This window comes from Poecilia reticulata, linkage group LG1 (assembly GCF_000633615.1).
Source record: "Poecilia reticulata strain Guanapo linkage group LG1, Guppy_female_1.0+MT, whole genome shotgun sequence".
NCBI classification, from domain to species: domain Eukaryota; kingdom Metazoa; phylum Chordata; class Actinopteri; order Cyprinodontiformes; family Poeciliidae; genus Poecilia; species Poecilia reticulata.
Window position 1 is genome coordinate 32,288,145 of NC_024331.1, and position 5,853 is coordinate 32,293,997.

At 37.8% G+C, this 5,853-nt stretch overlaps 1 protein-coding gene and 1 long non-coding RNA gene across 2 annotated transcripts in view; both read right to left on the reverse strand.

The window, feature by feature from the left end:
* The window catches only part of neurl1aa (neuralized E3 ubiquitin protein ligase 1Aa), a 64,860-nt gene that overhangs the window by 54,339 nt on the left and 4,668 nt on the right, over positions 1–5,853 (reverse strand). The window lies entirely within an intron of this gene.
* LOC103472547 (uncharacterized) lies at positions 1,924–2,753 on the reverse strand. Its single transcript, XR_534894.2, has 2 exons — positions 2,243–2,753; positions 1,924–2,132 (listed from the first exon to the last, which is right to left on the reverse strand). It is a non-coding gene; the product is annotated as an uncharacterized LOC103472547 (long non-coding RNA).

The window sequence follows — 5,853 nt, forward strand, 5'->3', positions numbered from 1 at the left end:
AGATAGATAGATAGATAGATAGATAGATAGATAGATAGATAGATAGATAGATAGATAGATAGATAGATAGATAGATAGATAGATAGATAGATAGAGAGATAGATAGAGAGAGAGAGAGAGAGAGAGAGAGAGAGAAAACACATGGGACTATCAGTAAACCAAACTAAACATAATACAACCAGAGTAACTAAGAATAACTAGACGCAATAAATAAACAGGATCCTAACAGTAAAACTATCAATCCAGACAGTAAGGGTCGGTTGGGGGACATTTTAACTCATTAATTGGATTTTATCATGACAATAATAAATTAAAATCTTATCACTTTAATAAATGTATCATAATAAATGACAAATGACACACAACGAATATCCTCTCCTAGTGTGTCTTCAACATGCGTCGCCTGTAAATCCTGCAGTTTTAGTTTAGTAAATTACTGATATGCAAAGGGAGCAAACTGGAGTTGGGATTAAATGAAAAGATTTTCTGTTTTACTTCTAACTGCAGGAAGCAGATTTAGACAGAACTTCACTGAGAATTTACTTCTGAATCAAATTCTACCCAACAACTTTTTTTGTTTGTTTTATAATAAACTGGACTGAATCAAATGAAAATGAAACAAAATGGACCCTAAATAATTTGGTGTGCGATTTCTTTACAAATATGAATAAACATGAATACTTAACTGAACTGAATTTTGAAAGGAGTTTATTTTTATAGAAGTCTCAATTTTTTTCCACTTATGTAAAAGGACAGAGAAATAAGTTGCAGAAAAAAGTTCCTTTGTGATGAAACCTTTATGAACTTCAGATTTTGTTCTCATTCTCTTATTTAGTGTTAACAGTTATCTAACTGCTTGCAGCAACATTTAAATGGGAGTATTACTGTTAATTATGAAATAATCGCCCCATTGTTGTGGTGTTCTCAGTGTTAGTGTGAAACAAAGTGTTGTCTTTCCTCCTGATCGACTTGCCAACATTTATTACTTTCCCTCCAACAACTTCCCTTTTTTTAATCAGATCTATAAATATGCCTGACAGGCTCCGTTTGATCCAGACGAACCTAAAAAGGTTTATTTCTTGGTGGTCTGCACCGAACACAAAACAGAAATGAAACAATATTCTGTTTCTGTTTAATTTTAATATCTTAACTCAGGTTGTATAAGGATGGGGTCTTTGTTGTGTCAGTTTGCTTTCCAACCACAACCGGCTAACTGCACAATTCCCTCGTTTCACCTGATGCTGATTGATCTAATGCAAATTCAGCTCTTACCGGGTTTAAGACGTTTTTCAGAGTTATGTAGAAATAATATTACTTAACTTTTGTGGATTTAATTATCAGATTCTGTCCAGGTAAAAACTTTAATCTTAGCCCTAAAACCTTCATTTCAGAAAAAGAAATTAATATTTTTCAAGAGAACTGATTGGTTGATGTTTTCCAGATTTGGTTACCATAGTAACCAGCACAGCTAGGAAATATACCTCAAGTTAGTATTGCTATGCCTTTATTCTTGCTTCAAGAATCACTGCAGGATCGCAGTGATCAGACTCTGATTGGCTGATCACACAGGACCCAAACCAAACCTCCACTTTAAATTTCATTTCTTCTGGGTCATAATTAAAAATGCAACAGACTCTTTCATTAAGAGCCCTTAAATACCTGCAGCATGCAAGAAACTCTGAAGGTGTTTTACCAGTAAGGGCGAATGGCACACACCTCCAGATTGTGCCTAGGTGTTCTGAAAGAAAGTAGGAGCAGTGGGTCGTGGGAGCAGTTTCCTTTTGTCAGGCTGGCAAAGGAAAACTGCTGATCTAGTGATGACAAGTGAGGAGCAGGAAGGTAAAGCAGGCTGTTGCTGTCGGGGGTTCATGACATCATTAAGAATCGGTTCAGCTGATTAAACAAAACCAGCAGGAGTCTCAATAATCTGTTCTCATGTGTCCATGACTCATTCTGATGCTCTACGCAAAATTCCTGTAATTTTGTCCATGTTGTATTATCTGCACACTGGGCATTTAAAGAAACAGGCGGACCAACGATAACATGGTCTTCACTCGGTAGCAGCCGGACAGGAAGAAGGGAAGACACAGGTCCGGTTTGCCTTTCCTCTGGAGTCAGACCTCTTGTAGAACCTGCACCAGGAGTCCAGAAAATCAAAACACAGTCAAAGCTGTGTCCTTCTTTTGAACTTGAAGAATTAAAAGAGGCAGCACCATAATTTCCCGACATTTGCATGACTCACCTTGGAAGACGGATCTTGCTGTGTATGTTGAAAACCACACAGCAGACTTAATTTTTCCTCTTCCAGGACACAAACCAGGCTGGTTGTTCTGACGACAAAGGACCATTAAAACATACATCTATCACTGTGTGCACAGCAGGCAATATTCCCTTCTTCATAGGGGGAAAGTCAATATATTCACAAGCTTGCATGACAGCTGCAATAGCTGAGACAAAGAAGGTGCTCAGATTCTGTCCTGGTTACCGTCAAGGCAGAGAAAGAAGACAAATTCTGTCCCCAAAACAAGAAACAAATACATTTATCAACATTTCACTGCTGCAGGAATAAAACGCTGCACTTTATCAATGTCATCAAATACTTCAGAGACAGACAAACTTTAATACAGCAGGTTGTTTTCAAGAGCACAACAATGCATCATCATCACTAAGACACCTTTAAGCTGCTCGCGGCACATTAATAACAATTCTGTGATAGCTGCTCGCCTTTGTGTCAGTTTATATAAAGATGACACATCGTCTAACCTGATGAGCTCATGAAGCACAGACAGTCGTCTGCTTTTATTTCAGTCTGTGCAGACTGAGCGGAGCGCTGCGGCGCATCGCCTGAGGAGCCTGAATCCTCGCAGGAGTGGCGCTGTGCCTGCAACACCTCGCTGTGTTTGTGCTTCTTATTTGGGCAGGTGTTAAAGATGCTGGAGCACCAGAGGCAGCGAGCCTCACCGCTGCTCTCTACTTACATAACAGAAAGCAAACGGAGGTCAGGGAGCCGAAGAACATGGAGGAAATTCTTTCAAATATGACTTCACTCCAACAACAGATCTCTGAAATATTGCTTATGGTCCCCTAATTTCAAAACCAACAGACTGATTTTATTTAATGATCCCCAAAAATGCATGTGCTTAGTTCTCATTAGGCTACGTCTGAACTTCCTCTGACTAAAAGTTTCCTGCTACGCACAAACTCTGAAGATCATTAATATAACACAAGTATTAATCTCTTCAGGACGAAAATGTCTCAATGGCTTTACATTTCTCTCCAAACTTAAATGGCAAAATGAGCTCTGAACAGAATTGGCTAGATGTTTGCCATAATTATGATTATGAACATATTTCAGGTGTTGTCTCTCTGATTCTAGATATTGTCCTTAACGTGACCTGAGAGGATGAAGCATTCCTAACAACACTCATAAATTCAGCATTAGGAGCAGGAGACACAAGAAAACTGCAAGAATTGGGAAAATATACATAACAAAGGTAAAACTATCACAGAGAAATGATTTATGAGCTTTGTATCAGAGTATATGTAGCAGTTTCTTCTGCACTGTGAAGAGTTGTATGATCTAAAACAAGCGATGGAATCATACGGGTTGTATTTGACGCCTGAAGTCTAGTTTTTATAGCTTCAGCTTCGATATTTCATTAAAAGACAAATTGAAAATATGAAAACATTTTTATTAGGAACCATCAAATTTATATAGAGTCCTGCAGTGAGTCTTGTTTACATCTTCACTCCGACATCCTGAAGTTTTCCTGTGATGTGTTTTGAAGCTGCTCTTAATACTTAACAGTTTTCTTAGGCAAAGTTTGGAGAAATTTGCTGCTCATTTCTGTCAAATGAGCAGCAACGTTTTAGTCCGTCTGTATAATTAACTTCCTTCGAGTCTCCAGACGAAATGATTTTTTCAGATGTCCCAAACAATCAGAAGAAGGTTTCATCAGAGAAAATCATTTTCAGATGACTTGTGGAAGTCTTCTGAACTTCTCCTCTCATCAAGCAGGAGGATTTCAGCCTCTCCTTGTTGATTCTTGCCTTCTCCACTGCAAACGAACCTTTCATCTTAAAACTGATCTCTTGTTTTATATGCACACATACTAGCATCACTATATATTTAGACAGCACTCCTCTGCCTCAAAAACTAGCTAAAACTAGCATCCAACTTCTGTTTGCTTTATATTACAATAAGATAATTAAAAAATCATCTCAGTGACAAACCTTTAGTGAATTTAACAATACATAAATCCACTTTAAACAAGGGGTGATGTAACATTGTTTTCATGTTTTTAATACTATAATTTATGAAACAACTTTTTGGATGAATCAGTAATATGTTGTTATTTTTCTCTCTAAGATGAAGGTAAGATGAGTACAGAATAATTTTCCTCCCAGCTAAAAAAACCCTCTTCAGTCACCAGGAATAAAAACAGAAAAACAAACAGCTGCAGCTAAACGATGTTTTTTCACCAGAGACACAATTCTGGAATCCTGAAATATCAAGAGGAAGTAGCTAAAATTACAATAATCACTCCTTTTATGAAAGAAGCTCCAACTAAATATTAAGAATATTTTTGTTTTCTATCAAATTAGCAGCAGCGTTTTACTCTGCTGCCTGTATAATTAACTTCATCTTTGGTTTGGCGAGTCGTGTTTGTGTATTTTTTATGCAGGAGTCTGTGCTGGTATGAAGGAACCGTTCGCCCTTCAGATGCCCTTGTAGTAAAATGAGAGACAGGAATCCACTGCCAGCCCTCACTAATGAAAACGTGGCGATGTTCAGCTGAGGCTCGTGTCTAACTGAGCTGTGTCACAATGCAGTGAAGCAAACAATAAAACACTTTTCACATCCACATCTTCTACCTGATGTTGGTGCCATAAAACGATTTCAGTGGAAAACAGCTGAACTACTTTCAGTTCCTGGTTGTTACTGAGAGGCATGAGATGGTTTTGACTTTGGAAACATTTCTTCCTATATTTGTTGATGGTAATAGAAAAAATGGAAAGACTTTAAAGACGCAGGAAGATGCATGTCAAACCCTTTTGTTCCCTTTATGTCAGAAATTTACTCTTAATTTAAATGTTGTATTTCTTTTGTTTGAGTTTGATTTACTATTGATGACTTTGAACTTTTCTTCAGTTCTACGTCTCAGCAGATTGAATCGCATGTTGTTTGACCATTGCCTCACTTGATACTGAGCAGGCACAATGAGCCTGATGTGGCCAAAATTTAAATGGTCATTACTTGATTTTTCCATATATTAGATTTTTTCATCCGTGTTCAGATTCTCAGGTCTTGTGGAGTATTCCTGCAGGGTCCGGCCCTCATCTTTATCAAACTGACCACAGCTATCCATCATGTTAAATTACATTTCCTTGTTGGCAACTTCTGCTGTGCAATGATTAAAGCATAACTTATTTTTTTAAATTTCTGCAAATCTATCTCTAATCTTAACTTTTATTTTATTTATTGCGCTGAAAGACTATTCCCTTCTGTCAACATCTGGACTTGGCCTGCTGGGTTTTATCAGGTCTGAGATGATTTTCCTTCAGAAGTTGTGTTTGATCAGCCTTCACATTCAGTTCACATGAACCCCTTTAGAGTCTGTGGAAACTAAATGTCAATATTACATTTATTCAGTTATACAAAGAAAGTTTATTATTGTTTGTTTAGTATTCTTTCTACCCCGCCTCTCGCCCAAAACATTCGCTGGAGATATGTGCTACTGGGGACAAGGGTGTAAGAAAATGGATGGATGGATGGATGGATGGATGGATGGATGGATGGATGGATGGATGGATGGATGGATGGATGGATGGATGGATGGATGGATGGATGGA